The sequence below is a fragment of the Bidens hawaiensis genome, unplaced genomic scaffold, assembly GCF_021521415.1.
Source record: "Bidens hawaiensis isolate Kalapana, Puna unplaced genomic scaffold, B.hawaiensis_p1.1 tig00020539_1, whole genome shotgun sequence".
NCBI lineage: Eukaryota > Viridiplantae > Streptophyta > Magnoliopsida > Asterales > Asteraceae > Bidens > Bidens hawaiensis.
The window spans coordinates 269,159-292,804 of NW_027493145.1; the positions used below are offsets into that span (position 1 = coordinate 269,159).

The 23,646-nt window shown below is 38.4% G+C and overlaps 1 pseudogene across 1 annotated transcript; it reads left to right on the forward strand.

Annotated features, from left to right (window-relative positions):
* The first annotated feature begins 8,541 nt into the window (after nucleotides 1-8,541).
* On the forward strand, nucleotides 8,542-10,819 carry LOC143561113 (protochlorophyllide-dependent translocon component 52, chloroplastic-like; annotated as a pseudogene). Its single transcript, XR_013140238.1, has 7 exons — nucleotides 8,542-9,055; nucleotides 9,190-9,377; nucleotides 9,456-9,542; nucleotides 9,633-9,777; nucleotides 9,963-10,160; nucleotides 10,229-10,410; nucleotides 10,475-10,819. The product of XR_013140238.1 is annotated as a protochlorophyllide-dependent translocon component 52, chloroplastic-like (transcript).
* The last annotated feature ends 12,827 nt before the right edge of the window (nucleotides 10,820-23,646 follow it).

Sequence of the window (23,646 nt, forward strand, 5' to 3'; positions counted from 1 at the left end):
GCAACGCGAAGGATTTGGGTTTTGCATATTTGCACGACGCGAAGTGGTAACGTCAACGACGATCGACACGTGACGACACGTCATGGGACACGTGGTGATACGTGGCAGGCCGCGATGACACGTGGCAAGCCTACTTATTGAGTCAGCAAGCCTACTGCATTTTCGCGCGACGCGAAGATGCAGCTTTTTCACTATAAATAGATTGGCTATGGGGGACTTCTCATCCATCCCTCACACTCTAAATCACACATACAATCTCGATAATCGTACCACAACCCCGACATGTCTATATCCTGACAAATATGGCCTCAAAGTCCGTGCTAGAACTCTACATAGTTACTCTCTCGACTTTCCACCATCTAGCAGGAGTACTGCCCTAGTAAAGCTTAGGCATTTCGTATAACAAGTCATACAAGGTAGGGATTCAACCCGATTATTATATTATAAATGGCTTAGACCATAGTCGGGGATATAGGCCGTACCTTGATCCTATAATAAAGTGAAAATAGATTTCATAAGTCGAGATTATAGATAAAATATTATTTCTCTTTTATATAGAAAGATTTTTATAAATATTTCTTGTGATAAAAGAAACTTGAAATATACGTTTCTTTATGAAGAAGAAACGTTGTTTATAAATGATTAACAAAAGAAAAGAACTAGAAGTTCTTACATTTTATAAAGAGATAAATGTCAAGGTGGAGGTTATACAAACGGACTAAAGGTCTGAAGCTAGATCGTTGATCTAGTATTTATAAGACGTTATTCTCGTACTATAGGTCCAAGGTAACAAGACTATACAAATCAAGTGAGAAAAACCGAACAATAAGAAAGGTGAATACGTGCAACTATTATAAAACAAGTCTTTAAATGTTTGCATGGGATTATATATCCCTAAAACTTTATTAAAAAAAGTAATCGCTGGCCCTCAGGCTATTGTATACGTTTTTTTGGATCTTTACATATGTGGGTAGACGGTGGGCACACCGCACCACACTTGTTAATGCCTCCGCCACGTTTGGCCGGACCTAAGTAATGTCCGAGAAGGGATTATCTCGTGTATATTGGTAGTTGCTAAGTCCTCGATGCTGCGGTATCGCTGAGAGGTTTCAAGTCCTCGATGCTGCGGTATCGTGTATGTTTATAATAATATTTTAAACAAGTCTTCTGCTTTACAACCTTAAACTCTGATATATTTACAAAACAGGTACCAACTTATGAGTCACACGTCTAGGCCCTAAGTCGGGGTGTGACATTACTAGTCTTCCTTATCCCATATTCAGTTTTGTCAGATCAATTGCAGGTCATAAGCTTCTACGATTCATGTAATTTGTGCGTTTGATGGCATATAAGTAGCATTCAATGCATTAGGTGCAAAAGCAATCGTCCTATACTCCGGGTTGAGGATATTATAATTTTTTTCGTACGTTTTTGATTGTCGGGAAGCATATGCTATAACCTTGTTTCTATGCGTTAGTATGCATTCCAAATCTTTTCGGGATATATCACAATAGATTACAAGCTCATCAGTCTCTCCTGGGAGACTTAGCATAGGGGTTTGACAAAGTTTCTTTCTCAGCAATTGAAAAGCCGTCTCTTGTTCTTCCCCCAATTATAAACTTGGTTCTTTTTGGGTTAAGAGGGTTAAGGGTTGGGCTATACTGGATTTTCAATAAGGCGTCGGTACTTCCCAACTAATTCCAAAATTTTGCGAATTTCTCTTGTTTAGCCTAGTGTTTACCAGTTTTGCTCGGGTTTATGTGAATTCCGTGTCAACTAATAACGTTTTCTAAGAATCGTAATCCTTGTAGCCAGAATTCGTACTTGTACAACTTGGTATACAATTCCTCCTGCCTCAACATCTCCAATATTGTTTATAAATGTTGCTCATGTTCCTTCTTGGTTTTTAACTTGAAGATAGCCGGGTCGGATGTCGATTTTCAAAAAATAATTCGCCCTTTGGAGTTGATTGAACCAATCGCCTAATTATGGGAGGGGATATTGGTTTTTGATTAGCAATTTGTGTAATTTCTAGTAATCAATGCACATCCTAAGCTTTCATCCTTCTTCTTTACCAACAACACCGGTGCTCCCTAATGATGACTAGGTCCCATAAAGCCCTCATTTAATAATCTTGTAGTTGTGTAATTAGTTCTTACATTTTGGAAAATGCCAGACGATAAGGTGCCTTGGTAATAGGAGTTGCCCCTAAGGTTAGATCGGTTCACAGTTCAACTTGTCGGATAGTGATATTCCAGGTAGTTCATCATGAAAGACATTAAAGTATTTGAGTACTACGGGGATATCTCCTATATGTTTCATTGGGGTTTTTATGATTACATTTCCCAGAAATGCCATACACCCTTGGCGTAAGCGCTTTAATACTTTAAGACGAGACACGAGAGGTGATATTGCACCAAACTTCTCTCCTTGTACCATAATTGCTTCATCATCCAAGAGAGGAATTTTAACTATTTAGTCATCACACACGATTTCCGCCTTGTATTTAGCTAACCAGTCCATACTGACAATTACATCGATGCTTCCCAACTAGATCGGGAGTAGGTCAATAAAAATGGTTGGTTGTTTAGGATAATACGATAGTTTTGGAGTATTTGGTTAACATTTCTAGGTTTACCGCTAGTGAAGTCTATAGCATAAGGATCTATTAGTTCACTAACCAGTACATTTCCCGGGGTCAAGAAGTTAGTGGAAATAACACTTCTATCATTGCCTATATTGAACGAGACTGAAACATATGAATAAGAAGTTACGAATGTACCCTTCACCACTTTTAAGTCTTGTCGTATTTTATCGGATCCAATAACTAAACGTGGCCTCCAGCCGAATTAGACGTCGGTGTTTGTTCTTAGTTTAATCTTAGCACAGTTTTTTTGGAGCGTTTCGTACTTCCACACTCAAGACAAGTATGAGGGTCTGTCTTAGGTTGTGAACGAATTGGTTGCGGTTGGGGCAACTGGGAATGGTGAGGTTAGAACGGTCTGCTTACAGCACTTATAATGGTTCCACAGCTACAAGTATAGCTTCCAGTTTTCTAGTTTTTGTAACGTATCTTTATTCAACATTCCTTTATAATGATTACATAACCACACCTTGGTGAAGGTTCATTGTATATTTTTTGTTCAGAATTAAAGTTAATCGACGTATCGTTTTGAGTTGTAGGGCGCACACGTTTAATTTGTTGTAGTTATTGTACCCCTGTTTCGTGATTAGTTTGTTTTATACAAGATGATTTTCCTGGGTTTTCTCAAACCACTATTTCTGACCAAATCAAAAGCTATCACACCAGTTTGTGTCACGGCATTTTTAAAGATATAGTGGTAAATTGAATTAATTAAAATTCCTACTTCTGAGGCTACTAACTATGGTACCAGTCGAGCCAGATCGTTAAAATGGTTCATGTATTCCAATTAGTCAGCACCTTTCATTTTCAGTTTCCCGGGTTCGTATTCTAGTTTCTAGATTTCATTCCTTGGACGAAAAATGTTTTAATAAAAGGGTTTTTAGTTTTGTCCAAGTCATACGGTTGGTTGCCTCTTGTTCCCGAATTTGTACAATCGTTATCTATCACATATGTTATGATCAATTTATGGTATTGATAACAGATTTTATCGCTTCGATTCCTTTTACTAACCCATTTACTCTTTTAGTACCACTAGAATTTATTGGTTTGCACAACGTAATTTGTTTAAACGAGTATTCCCGTTGTGAAGGATTACTGTTGTTATGACTAGTATTCGTGTTCGGTAAGAGATTTTTATTGCCAATGGCATTTTGTGTGGGAAATTATTATTATCAGTAGTAGCATTAGTGCTCAGTGGGGGAGTATTATTCGTGACAATGTTCGTATTTATCAAGAAAATAAAATTGTACCTGTATTAGTATTGGGCCGCGAAATAATATTCGCGACCGTATTAGCGTTTGGCATTATATTTGTATTCATTATCGTATTAATGCCGGTAGCGAATCGCACTGCTATTTTAAGAGTTACTATCTGCAGTTTCCGAACAATCATCTCGGCTACAACTGCCTCAGGTCATGTGTTTGTTTTCTTCGGGGCCATCTTATAATGATAAACGACTATACTTCACTTAATAGTAATTCCCCCTATACTCATCGCGCAAGGAATTATATTAGCTAATACTCAAATATTTCAAATAGCACAAATGTATCACACACATCGAATCCTATATCCATATCCCAAGGATAGTACATGGATTTAGCCTAATAAGGTCGTTGTTTGCATGTACATATCAAAAGTTGTCACCTAGTGACAAGTAATTTTAACCCTGTAAAAGTCAACGTTTGTAATAAAAGATCCAAATCGTCCTCCATATCAACATAGCATACTACCATATGCTTGCATGGAGTATCGAAACTGTACGCAACGGTACCATACTCTCCTTGTCTATCTGAGCAGACATTACAATCATCATGAATCGTTCAAAACTTTGCACAACAATTATTTCGATATAATCCCATCATTGGGTAGCTGTTTTATCCTACCTCTCCCGTGAGTAGACATTTGTCCGTTATGAGTTTAAACAGTATGTTACAATCGGGAGGCATTTGTATACTCCCCTTGACCTTTAGATGCTATTAAATGTAACTATAGAATATTCTTTCGTTAGGTCGTTCAGTACCCGTAAGTATGCTGAGTCTACTAAAAATGGTGATTTATTAGTTGGTAGTAAGTACGTTCTCTACAAGCCAAGACACATCATTGGTCCGCAAGCATGAGGTTTCTCTTCTATGATAAATCGATCGGAGTGACAACAATATAGGAGTGGCTTGAGATACTCGTACACAGATGATTTGATAAATTTATTAGTTGAGGAGGGTTCATCAAGGTCGGTGGTATAGTAATATACATGCGCAATACAATGGATCGCACATTAATACGTATGTACATTAAAGCGTTTTTTTTATTTTTTTCGAGTGAAGGGTAACAAAATAAAAGAATAATGGCAAAAATAGAAATTTGAAAATATTTTTTTATTTTGAATTAAAAATAGTTTTTTAAGAGTTTTTAAGTTTTCTCTCTAAAGATGAGTTTTCTCTTGATCCTCTCTCCATATGAAATTGATAACTTTGAGAACCATTTTGAACCATAAAAAACTCCTTTTAAGAAAAATAAAAAAATAAAAAAAAAACGAAAAATAAAAAAAAGTATAAAAACCAAAATTTTTTATCTTTCATCTTGGTTAAATAAAAAAAATTAAAAAAATATCGGTTTAGCAAAATTATACATATATGTAAATATATATTTATTAATTTTATACATGTTATTTTTATACACATATGTATAATTATGTTAAATAATAATATGCATATGTGTACATTATGTAAATCGAGATTAAATAAAAATATACATATGTGTATAATTAGGTTTTTTTTATGTAAACCCAAGATGAAAAATACAAATTTTTGGTTTTTTTTACTTTTTGAAAATTTTCTTTTTTTTTTGTTTTATAATTTTATTTATAATTTTTTAAGGCGTTTTTTGTGATTCAAAATGGTTCTTAAAGTATTAAATTTTAAAAAGTTCTTTTAGTATCCTCACCATATATATATATATATATATATATATGTGCAATACATATTATAACATATATGTAATACAATTATGCACATATACACTATATCGATTTTTTTTTATTTTTGCATATAATATAACACTATTGCACATATACAATACAAACAATTGTATATATAATATTCAACACTATTCCACGAATAAAATACATACTAGTTCATACATGCAATAAAAAAAAGGTCGATATATCACATATGTGCACTACAACGAGTTTTATTATTATTATTATTATTATTTTAGTGAAGAATAACAACATATAAGAAGAATGAAAAAAAAATTAAAAATGTTTTTTTTTTAAATAAATCAAAAATATTTCTTTATTAATTCTATAATTCTCTCTAAGAAAGGGTTATCTCTTAATCCTCTCCATATATATATTCTCAATAATATTGTAGGTTGTTAATTTCTAATTTATTTATTGAGTGGCGTTAATGCACCTAGAGGTGAAAAAAAAAATGGGAACTAGTTTTTTATACCTGTGTTTTTAATGCCTGAACTCATACCCGAAGGGTACGGATATGATATGCATTTCTGTACTAAAATATGTACCCGGAACCGGATCCGATTTGTACCTAGTAATACCCGAAAACCGAAACCCGGTTTATCAAATACCCGAACTATACCCAAAATTACCCAATAAATACTTGAAAAAGACCCAAAAAAATAACTGAAAGACCCAAAAATACCCCTAAAAAGTGCCAGATCTTAAAAATCTAATCTAAACTTGAAAAGTACCCGAAAAAAATCCCCAAAAAACACGAGAATATGGTTTTTTTTCAATACCCGAAAATAAAGTATTCAAATAATTAATTTTAGCAAACTCGCTTTTGTACTCGACCCCGGACCCGAACCCGACCCGGGTATTGCTAATACCCGGTCCCGAACCCGACCCGGGTATTGCTAATACCCGGTCCCGAACCCGGTCCTATATCCAAAACCAGGTATTTGAAAAACTCGATTTGCGAACCTTTGACACTCCTACTTGGTGTATTGTCATTGGGATTAATCACTACCGTCTCCTTCAAGATTGTGTGTTGTCAAATCATATGATAGGAATTAATCACCATGGTTTTGCTATATAAAGGTATAACTGACTCATGCTTTGGAAACTAGTCACCATTTGCATTATCATATGCACATAATTGTACGTTTCGAATTTGCTCTTAACTAGTTTGTCGAGTTCAAAGTGGCATAGACAACAAAGGCACGCCTACTTTATGTATTGTCACAGGAATTTATCACCAGTCTAGTTGATAATTAAGTGTTGTCATTGGTACTAGTTGTTGATAGGAATCAATCGTTAATTTCGCTCCTAGCCTTTGCTGTTAGCTTGTCTTTTAATATATTTACTTGCTGTTGATTTTTTGTAGTTTTTTTTATTATCTTTATGTTTGGTTCATTTGGTGAATAGCGATCTCTTAGATTTTTATGTGCTAAGCGAATCTTAATAGTTGCATTTTCTTTTTGGTATTAATAAACTAGGTTAAAAATGATTCTTTTAATTCGGATATAGAAAAAGATGGTTCATTTAATCTATAAATAATTCTTTTAATTCGGAAAAAGGTTCATGCAATTTCTTGTTTGGAAACAATGAGCTGTTAAAGGAGAGACTTGATATTCTATGTGACCCATGTTCGAATCATGCCTCACATCATTTAGTTTCGACGGCATCGGGTGATGTTGTGAGACTAGGCGAGTAGGTGACGTTCACTAGTTGGATCCTTAACTGAACGGGTTTTATCTCACCGCACTGTAATGCTTTCGGATGAGTGTTCACGGGCACTGACTTTAGGTGAGAGTTTTGAGAAACGATGATTAATAGCTAACAATGGCTAATTAGTTCATATGAGCTCGGATCTAGTTCTTAGATATTGTTAATATGATAGATTAGGCTTACGTGCGTGCACTATGTGTTTCTAGTAAGTAATTGACAGAGTTTGGACGCGATAATAATAAAATAACTCGATTCATTACTAAATTTATAATTTACAAGATATATATAGAACGGGGCCATTCGCCAACTTCCTAAGCGAATGGGCATTCCATTCACCAAGCCATTCATTGACAGGCCAACGAATGGCATATACAAAATATACTCATACGCTTACAACTTCAGTGTATGAATCATCACCCAAAACACCATTCGCTGACAAACCTAGCGAATGGGCATATCATAAATTACTATCTAGCCTCCAAACTTTTACAATTAGACCAAAATAAGTAAACAAAGACCAAGACGACTAACCATGTATCAGCAAACTCCCCCTCGTTAAATAGCTATAGTCCAGAAGTAATAAAAGTTTTTCTTTTCCTTTAAAAAAAAAGTGGGTCGGGTTTCGGATTGAAAAATAATGAATGTTACAGACGAGACCTGCTTGTTACGAGGTCTATTTGTGGGTTGTTAGATAGTTTTGGATTTTGAGACTGGGAATTAAACCCATTATCTATCAGATTGGCAAACTGAATTGATAAATTGGAACCTGTCTTCGGACATGGTAAAAGAGTAGGTTTTTTTGAAAATAGGCCAGAAAAGAAAAATGTTGGTGGAATCGGTTTTGGTTCTTTGATGAGCAGGTTGGTCCTAGAACCAAGAACACTACTCTGATACCATATTATTAATTTGTAGAAGTGGTTGAATAATTGCTTGAATTGTTAGTATATTTTAGTTACAGACTCGGAAAACATTCATATGCAAGGAGACTAAAACTAAACATGTAAATAATTATAATAACAAGAAATAAAGTGGAAAAGAAAAACATCCTTCGCTGTCACAATTTCCGTTTGATCCTCAACTCTTTTGACTATTATGATTCAAGATTTTTCCTATTTTTTTTTTAATTTTCTGACACATATTAGTGAGGTATCATGCGCTATATGATTTTCTACCAAACTGTAAACACAATCTCTCCCATGCTTGTATTTATATGCGTTCATGCAAACCCCAAACTCAAATATCATCCACCATGGAAGCTTTAACAACTGTTGCTCTCAAATCCCACTTATCAAAACCCATGTTCACTCTTCCATTTATTCAGAAAAAACCCAAATCACCCTTACTCAGCAGCCTCTCCCAATTTCCAAAATCTAAATTCGCCAATTTTGCGTCTGTTTCGACTGAACTGAAAGAAGAAACCCGAAACCCTGATCAAGATGAGAAGTTTGACTGGTTCTCTCACTGGTATCCGCTAGTGCCTGTGTGTGATTTGGACAAGAGAGCTCCTCGTGGTATCAAGGTTGGGTCTTGATGTCGTGGTGTGGTGGGATAAGAACCAGAATGAATGGAAGGTGTTCGATGATCGTTGCCCACACCGACTGGCTCCGCTCTCCGAGGGAAGAATCGATCAGTGGGGTCGGTTGCAGTGTGTGTACCATGGCTGGTGCTTTGGTGGCTCCGGTGACTGCAAATTAATACCTCAAGCTCCCCTTGATGGTCCTGCGGTAATATATATATATATATATATATATATATATATATATATATATATATATATATATAGTTCACATACTTGCGATCTTATTTTTCATGCATGATCACTTCATAATTTTACTGATAAAGCTACATGCACAAGCAGGTTCATTCTTCCCCGAAAGCATGTGTTGCGGTTTATCCATGCACCGTGCAAAACGGAATTGTTTGGTTTTGGCCCAACACTGATCCACAATACAAAGATATCCTCTCCAAGAAGAAACCGCCATACGTTCCTGAAATTGACGATCCTTCTTATGTCATCCACATGTACACCAGAGATATACCATACGGGTATGAAGTACTATAAAAAATCATGAGTTTTGTTGATCAAATGTTATAAAAAGTCATGAGTTTTGATAACTATTATAGGTATGAAGTCCTGGTTGAGAATCTCATGGACCCTTCTCATGTTCCATATTCCCACATTGGGATATTTCGTATCGCCCCACAGCCCAGATAAGTATTTCACAATCAAATAGTTATTATACTGTCAATTTTCTAGGTGTCTTAATATATAACGACCCGTCTAACACAAGTTTCATGCACTGTTAAGCTTGATCGAGAAGGGGGTACACCGATTGATGTAAGTACAGAGAAAATAGACAAAAATGGTTTTACAGCAACCGAGCGTCAAGGTCGTCAATGGAACTTTGTTTCTCCTTGTATGGTACAAGCTACTCTCACAATTAAGGTATAAAGTTAATTTGTAATTATCGATCTTGAATGCGCATGTTGGTGAGTCGAATCCAACACCAAGCCAAAATTTGTAATGATTGGCATGAACAAGAATCTTTAGGGTTTAGTTTCATCTTGTATTTTCTTGTCAACGACTTGTGTCATACTTGGTCCATCATTGTTTTAATTTTACTGATTCAGGGAACGTTAGAACAAAAGCCGCCTCGAAAGCATCTTTTTGCCTTCTTTGCTATTCCTGTGAGCCCGGGTAATAGCAGATTCATAAGCGTTGGCCCTAGAAACTTTAGTCTTTGGATAGACCCATTTGTTTCAAGATGGATGCATCACATTAAGCAGAATTTGATTATTGATTCGGATTTGTATCTACTTCGGGTTCAGGTAAATTTTTTCCCAGCCTGATCTTGACCGAAACTGTCCCATCCAATATAAAATAATGTGTCTTTTAGGAGGAGAAATTGATGGTGGCAGGTCTTGCAAATTGGCACAAGTCCTGTTTTGTGCCAACCAAAGCGGATACTATGGTAGCGTTGTATAGAACGTGGCTAAAGAAATATGCAGGTGGTCAAGTCGATTGGGGAACTAATGGATCTCTTCCACCCATCCCTCCTAGAGAACAACTCATGGACAGGTTATTTGTACTATTTTGAACCACATTAAGGCTTATTTTCATTTGAATTAATTTGTTTGTGTAGGTACTGGAGTCATGTGAGGAACTGCGGCACATGCAATAGTGTATATAAATGTCTTAATGCTTTCTCTTCCAAGTGTCTTCTGTTGCTTTGGTGGTTGTTATGGCGGCGACCAAACAAGGGATTATATCAATTACTGCTAGAAACACACTCGCAGTTGGTGCAATCTTGTGCTTTGTTGGATCAAAATGGTTGTCAAGTTTCATTTACAAAAACTTCCATTTTCATGACTATAACCATGCCTTTCAATAAGTTTTTTCATGTATTATCTATCATCAATAAAGTTGTTAGTGTGATAAAGTAGCACTAAACATCCTTTACGTTCCTTATTTGCCACAAATTTGGTGTTTTTTTATATGTCACGTACCTTGAATTTTGTTTAGAAACTTTGACCGGTTTTGTCTCGAGCCCCCTTCCTTTTAACTCTCACAATACGCAAAACTATCTTCACGCACCTTGATGATTTTGATACAACATTCTCCGTCATCCACATTTCCAATAAAAAATCACTTCGGTCGAAAAACTACTCCAGTTCATCGAGTAAACCTCGTCATTTCCTACACAACAATGAGTCACTATACAAGACTTATGACCTTTTCTAACGAGAATAAAGGAGGAAACCAATTTTTAAAAATATCATGGGTTAACCAAACATCCAACCACAGGACATTATGCCCATTTCTGACTGGTTCTTTGATGGAATCTTTTAACGAGTCCCTGAGCGTCTACCAAAGATTTTTCAATCTTGACAATCTTATCCCAAGTACCATTCAAACGTTTCTTGTGAGGAATGACCGGCCAAGATCTAGGTGTGTAATGAATAGCCATTATAACTTTTTCTAAAGGCTATCCTCTACCACCTTAAAACGCCATCACCATTTTCATAAAAGGGTTACATTAGTCTTTAAGAGGACCCCCCCCCAAAAAAAAAAAAAAAAAAAAAAAACCCTCTTTAGCCGAAGTTACTTTATTTCAAGTAACCCAACACATTTTTGACTTATCTTTAAGAGGATAAGATAATATGGCCATTGTTATACCTACTAATTAAACATCAGTCCTTTTAAAGCATATGCTTAAAACATATATATTTTATATTCTTGCAGGAAGTTGCTTTATTTTAAGTAACCCAACACATTTTTCACTTATCTTTAAGAGGATAAGATAATATGGCCATTGTTATACCTACTAATTAAACATCAGTCCTTTTAAAGCATATGCTTAAAACATATATATTTTATATCGTTGCAGGAAATATAGGATAGTTTGTTTAACTTTGTAGCTAAATTAAAGTGGTTTAATGATATTTCTATATAAATATAAGATGACAATTAATAAAAACATACATATTATATATCTTTTTTAATTTTGAACTTTCTTCTACCTAACATGTTATATACCAAGGTGTATCAGTTGTACTTTTCCACCTTCACAACAATCCACTCATCTTCTTCTAACACAAAATGATGAGTATTTCCTTTTCATTTTCATTTTCAAGTGTGGAGGTAGCGCACTAATCCAGTAAAGACAAGGAGGTAACCCCTCCGCGACCATAAACAACCAATGATGAAAGACCTCAGATGTTAACCAAACACATTCACCCACGGGGAGGAGCACTTTCTGCGGAGAACATGTAGACCATCTGTGGGAGGATACACAAGTCTCCCGTAGAAAGAATACTTAAGAATCTACAAAGAAAAAAGAACACGGAGGACTTGTTGTGACTAAGTGCAAGCCAATACTCGATAGGGAAGTGAGAGCCAATCACAGTCCGAGCCCTTGTACTATCCAACAACGTACGATGAACCAATGAAAAAGGGCCAACGCAGTACCTGCCCCTGACAAGGATCTCCGTAGGCCAGCTAGACGACCAATCAGGAGCCGCTATCATGCACAGCCAAGAGAATGGAAGGTTCCAATGAGTGGGACGGCTGATCCAATCATTCCCCCGCGCCTATAAATACAAGGTGTAGAACAACGATAAAAGGACCCGATACTCTTTCATTCTCCTTAAGCATATCCACTGCTTACCATACTGATTCTCACACCGAAGGGTGGTTACGAGAAGATCCCCTATTCCCCATATCTTAACGAGCTCACGGTGTTTTGTGGTGCAGGTTGACAGCCATTGGCGACTGGAGTAGTTGGTGTTATCTTTACCTGAAGGTACCGATCTAAGCCCACCCGGGGTTAGATTTGGTGTTAATCCATTTTTGGTTGAGACATTAAGCTAAGTCTACCAAGGGTTAAACTACTGTTTCTTCATTGACGCCATCCGTACTGGCTAGAACAGGTTTAAGAAAATAGTATGACCGTCATAAGCTCTGGCCACCCACCTCCATCAACACCGCGGTCATCCAACCGCGCATGACCCAACCAAGATGAGTCCCCGAAAGGAAACAGGCGACAAAGCGAGGATTACATTGAAATAGAGCGACCATAGCAAGGCCTGTCGTTTCAATTCATTAAAGCAAGATCTCCCAGACACAAGCGTCCCACAACAGTGGAAGATGAGGAAAAGGACCCAGTGATGTGGTTAAAAAGAGAAAAAGAGAGGGTTAGTGCAGAGTATGAGAAAAGGCTGGAAGAACATATGAGAATGCAAGCTGGTAAAGTCGCGAACACTTGTGTACTCGTGGAATACACAAGAAGACTCGTCCGATGAAGACCACCACCAGCGGAGGCGCCGTAGTGACACACTTGGAAGTCACAGTGATAATTCAAAAGGACCGAGCAAAAGCCGAGAACAGTCCCCGGGGCAAAGTCGAGTGGCACGCTAAAAAGTCATGTTAATGAAAAATCAAAGACCCCAAGGACGCAGCGAGGAGGAAAAAAGTGGAAGTGATAGTGAAGGCCTTAGTTCAAGGAATCAGGCACAGGGGAGAAGACAGTTAAGTTATTACCCTGACGCTGGTGTGGAGTTTTCAAAGCCATACCGCTCGAAAGCCTTCGCATTAAAGTCAAAGTTTATATAAAGCATCGCAGAAGTGCCACTGCCATCCAACTCAAAATTGCCATCAGCGGTAGGGAAGTGTGATGGAATGACATACTCGAGCGATCACTTGCAAATCATTATAAAAGTTTATAAAAGCATCGCAGAAGTGCCACTGCCATCCAACTCAAAATTGCCATCAGCGGTAGGGAAGTGTGATGGAATGACATACTCGAGCGATCACTTGCAAATCATTATAGCTGCAGGAGGAGTTGCAAGATGGATGATGTGCTAAAAGTAGTTATAAAATAATTAACTAAAATTACGCTAATATAGACACTAAGTAATAATTTTAGACTCTTAACTTAACTAAAACTACTAACCGGCAAGTGAACCGGTCGACTCTAGTACAACTAAGTCTGGATATCGAACCCACGAGATTCTTTAAGTTACGTTAACTAGCTAATTAAATTTGACTAATTGACACGAGTATTTACATACATTTGTTTTAAGGGGTTTTTTTTATTAAAATATTAAATTTAAACTATTATTAAAAACTAAATAATAAAAACAAGTATTTTAGCGAAAGATACTTTAAGTTGATTTTAATCAGATGATGATGAAAAACCACCTAGGCTAGAATTCCTTAAGTTGCAGTTGTCAATTAATCAGGAAGTTCTTGTTATGGAACTGGGAACATAAAATAGACGGTTAAAAGAAAACCCTAACAGGAACCATGACCCTTCTCAAGAAGACACCTATGGGTTTGTAATAAGTTTTAACGCAAACCAATTTTAAATATTAAGTTTCTTTATGGTCACCTAATTAATTATGAACAAGTTCCTTTATGTGAAATCCTACCTTATGGCGCGAAAATCAAAGGTAGTTTAATATAAATAATTGACTCGATAGACAAAGTTGACCGATTAAACCTAGACGGACTCCTTATGAATAACTAAATCTAGCAATCTTAATCAACAAAGACCTAATAATAATCTAGCATGTTACATCTATTTAGATTAGCAACACACTTAGGTTTATTTGATTAGTTATTATTGTTATTATTATTATTATTATTATTATTATTATTATTTTTATGGTTTTAATGCATATTAACCACAAACTAGTCAAAAACACACAGTAGATGACCTAATAGCAACCTATTATATGATAAACAATCACTAAGGCAACTATGGAATATAACATTCATCAAACGATCATAAGCACACATATGCATCAACTCAATATAATCAAACCTTTTACTTAGTTCATAAAATCACAACTTAAACAAATCCCGATCAAAATCAAACTCTAACAAAGGTTCATTGATAGCGTAGGAAGTCTATAATGTTTAGCCTATTATTGCAAAATCAAACAAAATAATCATAAAGGAAATGTAGGTTCCTGGACGGATCGTACACGGGATGTCTCTAACAACGCAGGTGCGGAATCCCTGCGTAGGTAGATACGAGTGTAGAGTATGTAGAGATCGAACACACAAGCAATAAACCAACCACGTTATATTGATAACAAACACGTGACCCGAGGTCACCGTTACAGACTATGACACGTAACTCGGTTACTGAAAACTGAAACGAAAACCCTAAACGAACAACCTTAAACTGTTTCGTCTGAAACAGTATATAAACACGACAACTTCGCCACAGGCGAAGTTGTCAATAACTTCGCTGATTCAACAAGTTCGCCATAGCGAACTTGTTGACAACTTCGCGCATTACAAAACAAACATAAACAAAACATAATTACATTACAGACTCGATTACAAATGCTAGACTATGAACTACTGACATACATGTACCAACAGACTCCCCCTTGGCAGTAGCTTCATATCTTGATCTTCAAATCTTGAGTCTTGTAATCTTTACCTCTACGCGTGCGCCCCTTCTCTCACACATACCGACACTACCCTTTGATATTTCCTAGCTTGATCCTTCCAAGCAGGAATGTAGAAGATCTTCTTCTCGTTGAGCACTTTCAAATCATCCTTCGATAGATTAACAAGATGCATCGGGTCGTACACCCGAAGTACTTCTTGTTCATCCTCATCTTCCATTACCGCCTCAGCTGTCTCACAATCCACGTACCACCATTTTAAATCTTTTAGGACGTTCTTGGGCATAACTTTCATCGGTACTTCTTTCAAATGACGGACTGGTTTATACTTCATTACCATCCAAGGTTTGCCGTCAGCCCTCATTCCACGATCTTTGTCTTCTATCAACTTTCCTTTTTGAGGCTTTAGGAGTTCAAACTTTTTGTCTTTAATGGCTTCTTTCCAGACGATCTTCCCAATGATTCTTGCCATATCATCATTACTTCTATTGATCAGCCCCAATCTCGCTAAATCTCTCACCTCACATTCTGGTAAGGAATTCAGAGATCTCAACAATCTCTTAAAGTACTGAATGCCGTCGTACCGTTTGATCACAAATAGTTTCAGCTCTTTGTCGTACAACCAGCATATGATTCCTTTCTTTGACTCTGCATAGCCCTTTATATTATAAGTCTTTCTGAACATCGTTGGCACTGCAGGCTTCTTGGTTTTAACAAACCACTGAGCACAGCCTTCTTTCCAGTTCGGCTGCTCCTCCCATACTGTATCTTCTATCACACTCTCATCCCCCAATTCTGATCTCTCAACAGCTGGAATCTCATGTTCCACTGACTCATCTACAATCTCACCTTCTTCTAACACATCTTCCACATTAATCTGTTCTCCAATCCTCTCAATCTCATCCATAGGCAACACGTCATCATCATCCATCAACTCATCGTCCTCCTCCTCATCCAACTCCTTCAACGCATCAATAACGTCTTCAACATCAGCGTCGTCATCCACAACTACAACATCATCACCATCTGCATTTGTAGACTCCCCCTCAGTTGTGGAAGCTCCAAGAGCCTGAGAGGTTCTTGGCAGCTCATCACCTGCACCTGAAGGTGCATTGGGATCATCGTCATGATCTTCTCGTCTTTTCGTTCTCAACTCATCGCCCCTACACGTCTTCTCCCCCTGAGATGCCAAGTAATCCTTTAAGGCATCTATTATTCGTCCATGTTCTACCAGGAGGGCAGCTTGTAGTCGATTGGATTCCACTAGGCGGTCAATAGTCTTTGACTGTTCAGCAACAATCCGCTCTAGCGAAAGAATCCTCTCGGTATCTGAAGTAGGCAATGGAGTTGGTGGAACATCAGCAGAAGTGACCGCAGGTGGTACACTTGGTAACCCTGCAGTAGAGGTGATTGTCGACTCCACAAACCGTGCAACTACCACCGGTGGATTAAGCGGTTGAGGTGGTAGGGACACAATTGTTGGTGCCGACGTCTCGATCGCTGAAACCTGTGCAGTAGTAGGAATAAGAGACATACCAGATAGGGCAGGTGGAGCAAAACGTACTAGTCTTGAAGATTCTCCAGCTCCCGAACCTATCCCTCTCTGTTCTCTTCTTGAGCGTCTTAGCACAATCTGTACTGCCTCCTCTTCATCCACTTCATCCTCATCCTCCCCCACAGTTCTCGGCCTCTTTCCCGTAGTCCGTTCTCGAGACACCATAAGTCTTCTTGCCTCAGCAAACGTCTCGTCTAGATCAGAGTCAGCTACCGAAGTAGCTGCTCTGGTAACATCCATAAACTGAGGACCCGAGACATCCATATCAAACAAACCATGTCCACTAAAAGCAGCATCTAGATCAACGTTTTCAGCAGTGGACACAGCCTGAGATATAGTAGCTGGCACAGCAGCAGAAGATACAACAGGCGCAGCTGATACAGCATGAGGTGCTGCCGCCTGATGTGGTTGCGGATCCCTGAACTCGTCCCCTCCTGCAGGAACATACTCCGGGTTAATGAGATACCCGAAAAGTGGAGTATGCCTGGGACGCCGCTCAGGGTTGCTTCGAGTGCTCGACGTTCTGCACTGAGCAAAGATACGTTTTGTTACGCACTCAACGTATCTGATAGGGCGTCTTTGCGGTACAGACGGAGCGACATGATTGATAATCATTTGTAGGAACCGAGGATACATAATAAAACGCTCGCGCGCCGTCGCCCGTCTCTGACGATCAATCTCGTAAAAGATTAGCTGACTAAACGAATATCTGCGGTTGTAAGTCAGCGCAATCATAGCCGATTGCATCGTCGCACCCATCCCATCTGTTCCTGCCTTTCTGCCGGTCATGCATACTATCAACACATGCATCAAAAAGCGCCATTGATCCAGCAGAAAGCCTTTCCTCCTCTGCGAGTCCCCCAGCGGACCCGAATAACCCATCCTTAAGTAAGCTCCGTCACGGAAAGGAGCTACGAATTCCGTTGGGTCGTCTCTCGTTTCATCACCGAACTGCAGAGCCAACCGTATGTCCTCCGAGGAAAACTGTATGTCTTGACCATTGACAGTTGCTCGCATCACTGGAGGCTCAGGTCTGCAATCATAATACACCGTCTGCCAGAAATCTTGAATGTTGGGCAGAGATATGGGTAGTGTATTAGTGATCGCGTGAAAAACTCGTGATCGTTGGAGAAATGTGATAATCTCCCTATAGTCTTCAACGCCTCGTGCGTCTGGATCCAAAGTGATGTATTGGTTATGGGCTGGGAAGAATTGTCGTTGCTCATCACCATCATCACCTCCAGTACCTCCAACAGCAGCCATATCTGCACAAAACAAATCAAGTTAGAGACCATATAATCATCTCACAAGTTCGCTGTGTACCATATGCGAAGTTGTGATGTACAGGCGAATTTAAAGTTGAGGCGAAGTTGGGAACAACTTCGCTTCATCTGTAAGTTCGTCTATAAACTTATAAAAAATTTGAAATAGGCGAAGTTATGTTCAAGGCGAAGTTATGGATAACTTCGCCATAGGCGAAATTAAGCTTCAAGCGAAGTTGTGGATAACTTCGCTGAAGGCGAACTTAAGCCACTGGCGAAGTTGAGAATAACTTCGCGTAAACCTTAACTTCGCCTGAATCTGAAACGGCGACTGTTCAGATTCAAACAAGATTTATCCGATGTATCGGACCGATTTAACGATCTAACAATGAAGTCCAACATATTTCAATGGTGTTAGGACGAAAAGGTCGTCCATGAACACGTAACGTGAGGTCGGAAAACTTGGTTTCTAAGGTTCGACGACCCGAGGTCTCGAACCGGGTAGAACTATAACGAGAAAGATAGGATGTTATTGACTACACATACCACTAGTATAGTAGAAACAAGGAACACAAGATCGAAATCGAAAGTGAAGAATAAGATCCGGATGAATTGATTAATCGAACAAGTTCGCTGGTAAATCGAGAAAAAAAATACAGTTTACTGTTTACAATCCCTTATATAGGGCAGAGTTGGTTCAGGCGAAGTTACGCTTAACTTCGCCAAGGCGAAGTTAAGCACAACTTCGCTGAATTCAACAACTTCGCCCGTAATTTTCAAAATCAGCCCTTTAAGTTTGAATAATCTTGAATTTAACCTTAAAAATTACCAAAAAGAGTTAAACAAATATGATCAAGACCCAGTAACCAACAATAAAATAATATAACTACAAAAACTAAAAAAAATTTTAGAAAAATTTTAACGAAATAAGGGATCAAATTTCAGTCTAGTCAGGGACCACTACGTTTTAGAAAAGATCCTAACAGGAATCATACTAACGATGTGACTGTCACTTAGATCCGTGTTTGGCTGTATTATGACATAGAGAAACAGGTTGTAAGCATGTAAATAACTTAAATGGTTTTCATCGTTTCTGTGATACGGATTAAGGTTCAGTTAAGCTCAAAATTTAAGTTGGCAACATCTCAGAGATAATGGTGTCTTCTATCTATTCTCAAAGCGTATTTGGCTATACCCAAGTCACCCCGAATTGACTTCGACCCATAGTGTCTGATTAACTTGTATATACTCGTTGACTGCTTCCCGTTCTCTTCTTACTCCAGACATGAGAAGTCTTGATTGTTACTATGTCTCATAAGTACTAAAAATATACATGTTTTTTTTTTTTTTTTTTTTTTTTTTTTTTTTTTTTTTTTTTAACCAAACATTCTTATTGACTTCGGAGTATTAAACTACTGCAAGTCCCGAATCTGGATCACTGCAGTGTCTTGAAATGCTTTCTTCACGGGAATCAGATCACTCAGGGGCTCGTGTATGACTGGGTAGTTGCTTTTCTGCCTATCCTTCGAAAAGATATGTATGAAGACATACAAAACTCTTAAGGAGTTTCCACGTAAATTCGAGTAGTTTAAGTTAGTATCACATACACTTTTACGCACCATAAAAATTACCACGACATACAATGACTGTTCTAAAGCCTTTTAAGCCTAATAACTTCACTAGTTAAGCACACACGATTAGTATATATATCATTTTCCAAGGTTGGATCAATTTTCTGTTAAACACAGCATAGAACTTCATACGAAGTAACAGACTTGAAAATTAATTTCATTTCCCTTTAAAAAAAGTTTAAATTCAATCGCCCCAATCACGTCAAAGTCGTCAGGTAAACGGCTATCCTGAAGATCCAATGGATCAACTGGACCGACCACATACTAGTATGTGTCCTTCTTACTAAGTATGACCGACTAATTTTCAGCAACTGAAAGAACACACGTCATAGCTGCCCCGGTCACTTTCAGTCTTCCGGTTAATGGCTATCCTCATTCTCTAAGTTGAAACGAGGACCAAAACATATCCTAGGATATGTCCATCAAACTGAGGTAACCGACTAATTTTAAGCAAAAATGACCCATGTTTTTTTTTTTTTTTTTTTTTTTTTTTTTTTTTTTTTTTAAAACAAAGACATGGTTACTCGGGATTGATCATCCCGTTTAGCTCAATTAGGTTTTGAAATCTGGATTTATCAAACGCTTTTGTAAACAAGTCAGCAAAATTTTCAAGTGTATCAACTTTTTCGATCTTGATCAGTTTCTTCTCAGCACAATCCCGTATGAAGTGATGACGAATGTCAATATGCTTAGTTTTACTGTGCTTCACGGGATTGTTAATTACTGAGATGGCGGCAGTGTTATCAATTAAAATAGGAGTAAGTAAGAAATTCAGACCATAGTCGCGCAATTATTGCTGAATCCACAAAACCTGAGAGCAGCAGTTGGATGCTGCCATGTATTCAGCTTCGCATGTTGAAATTGCAACTGATGTCTGTTTCTTGCACTGCCAGGAAACTAATCTTCCTCCAAGAAACTGACAGCCTCCTGTTGTTGACTTCCGACTCTGATTACAGCCACCATAATCAGAATCTGTATACGCCACCAGTTCAACGTCTCCCCCCTTTGGGTACCACAAACCTAGTTTCGGCTTGCCCTTAAGATACCGCAAAATCCTCTTCACACCTTTCATGTGAGATTCCTTTGGGTTTGCCTGAAAACGAGCACAAAGACAAACAGAAAACATTATATCGGGCCTAGAAGCAGTTAAATACATTAATGAACCTATTATCGCCCGATACAGAGTAGGGTCCACATCTGCGTCACCATCTGATTCAGCGCCCAATTTGTGATTGACGCAGATTGGGGTGTCATATGGAGAACTGTCCTCCATCTTGAATCTCTTCAGCACATCATGAACATACTTTGTTTGATGAATGAACATCCCATCCTTCTTCTGATCAACCTGCAATCCTAGAAAGAAGGTTAGTTCACCCATAGCACTCATCTCGAATCGTTTCTTCATGACAGCCTCAAAATCCTGACACATGGATACTCTTGATGCAGCAAAAATGATATCATCCACGTAGACTTGAACCAGTAAGAAGTCACATCCTTCTCTCTTCACAAACAGCGTACTGTCAATCAATCCCCTTTCAAAACCATTTTCCAGCAAGTAGTCCGATAACGTTGAATACCAGGCACGAGGTGCCTGATGTAACCCATATAACGCCTTGCTCAACCTGTATACGTGATCCGGAAAGTCTGGGTCAGGAAAACCCGGAGGTTGCTCAACAAACACAACCTCATCAACTTTCCCGTTAAGAAACGCGCTCTTCACATCTAGCTGAAACACCTTCATCTTTTTAGATGCAGCAAACGCCAAAAACAATCGAATCGCTTCTAACCGGGCAACAGGAGCGAAAACCTCATTGTAGTCAATACCCTCTTGTTGATTAAAACCTTTAACAACCAACCTCGCCTTATTTCTCACGATAATCCCCTTTTCATCCCTCTTGCACTTGAACACCCATTTCGTGCCTATAGCATGCACATTTCTTGGTTTTTCAACCAAGGTCCAAACTTCCATTTTCTCGAACTGAGCCAACTCTTCTTGCATGGCTTCGACCCACGAGCTGTCCTTTAAAGCCATTTGATAATTCTTTGGTTCAATTTGGCTTATAAAGCAGGAGTACAAACATTCATTTATTATACCCGTTTCTTTTATGCTTGTATAAACACAGGTGTGCTCATTCAGGCTACTTCTGGTTTGTACACTCGAGGACACATCACCTATAACGTTCTCCAATGGGTGATCTTTGTGAATTCTCGTGGTCGGAACAGCACCGACATGCAAATTGTCTTCCAAGTTCGAAGAGATCTCATCTATGGTTGTTTCTGGCTGAGAGTGAAAAGGATTAATAAATTCATCTTCAGTTGAGGCCGCAGGGGTATCGATCGTGTTTGATGTGGAAGGTTGAGATTTCTCAAAAATCTGATGTTGCAATATATTCTCTTCCTCATCAAGTATCATCTTCGTCACAGCTCTTTCGTCTTCTTCAGAAATTTCCAAATTAGGTACGTTAAACGACTTAAAAAGTTTAACATAGTCAAACAGCTCAGCAGGTCCATTGCTTGGTTTTGGCGGTTGGTAACTAGTAATGTCGGTGTTACAAACCACCTCCACCTTGCAAGTTGTCGTATTGAAGACCCGTCTGTTGGGAGTCCCAACAACATAACCGACTAGGATTCCCTCATCGGCTACTTCACCAAATTTCGAGTTAGTCTTCAAAATCGAACAAGGAGACCCAAAAGGTTCAAGACCGCACAAGTTGGGCTTCCTTCCGTGCATAAGCTCGTAACAAGTTTTTCCAAGTCTCTTAACGGTTAACACCCGATTCAGAACATAGCAGGCTGTAGCAACTGCTTCAGCCCAGAACATCACAGGAAGTTTTGAGTCTGCCAGCATAGTTCTGGCTCATTCAATCAACGTTCGGTTCTTCCTTTCAGCTACTCCGTTCTGTTGTGGAGTATATGGAGCGCTGTATTGATGCTCAATACCCTTCTGAAGACAAAAGATTTCCATCTCAAAGTTCTTGAACTCTGTCCCATTGTCGCTTCTGATGAATTTAACTGATTTACTCATGACGTTCTCAACTTTTGTAATTAGATTCTTCACCATTTGAGCCGTCTCGTCTTTCGTTTTCAGAAAATATACCCACGAGTATCGCGAGTAGTCATCAGTGATCACCAAGCAGTAAGAGGTACCTCCTAGACTTTGTACATTCACGGGACCGAAGAGATCCATATGAAGTAGTTCTAGAGTACCGGCAATTGAGTTAATCTTCTTGGTGAGATGGGATTTCTTGTGTTGCTTTCCCTTCTTGCATGCTATACATTTGTCTTCAAAGTTAAAACTTTTTAAGGGAACGCCCATCACAAGCCCATTCTTGACAATGAAGTTCATCTTCCGAAGATGAATATGTCCCATTCTCCTGTGCCATAATTCTGATTCTGATTCGCTTGCCTTTGTCATTAAACAGGATTCTCTGGTGGCCATTTCAGTAGACCTCATATCCATCACATATGTATTCGTTTCACGTGGAGCTTTCATTACTATCCATTCTTCTGGTATATGTAAACCAGGCTTCAATACAATCGCTTCATTCTTAGTGAAATGGACAGTGTATTCTTTATCACAGATCTGCGACACACTCAGCAGATTGTGCTTTAATTCCTCCACAAAATTTACGTTTTCAAGTGTCATTCTCCCATTCGACACAGTTCCTCTACCGGTAATCCTTCCTCCGCTTTCACCAGCAAAACTAACTCTAGCTCCCTGAACAGGTTTTAAGTCTTGCAACAAGTGTTTGTTGCCTGTCATGTGCCTGGAACAGCCGCTATCTACAATCCAAAGATTGTTTGCAGCCCTGTTCAACTGTTCCTGCACAATAAAACAAAGAGTTAGAATCTTGGGACCCAAGACCAATTGGTCTTGGATCGATACGTCCCGTACCCTGGCTTTCTTAAGTTAGCATCAGGATAATTTCTGTAAGTCCTGTTAG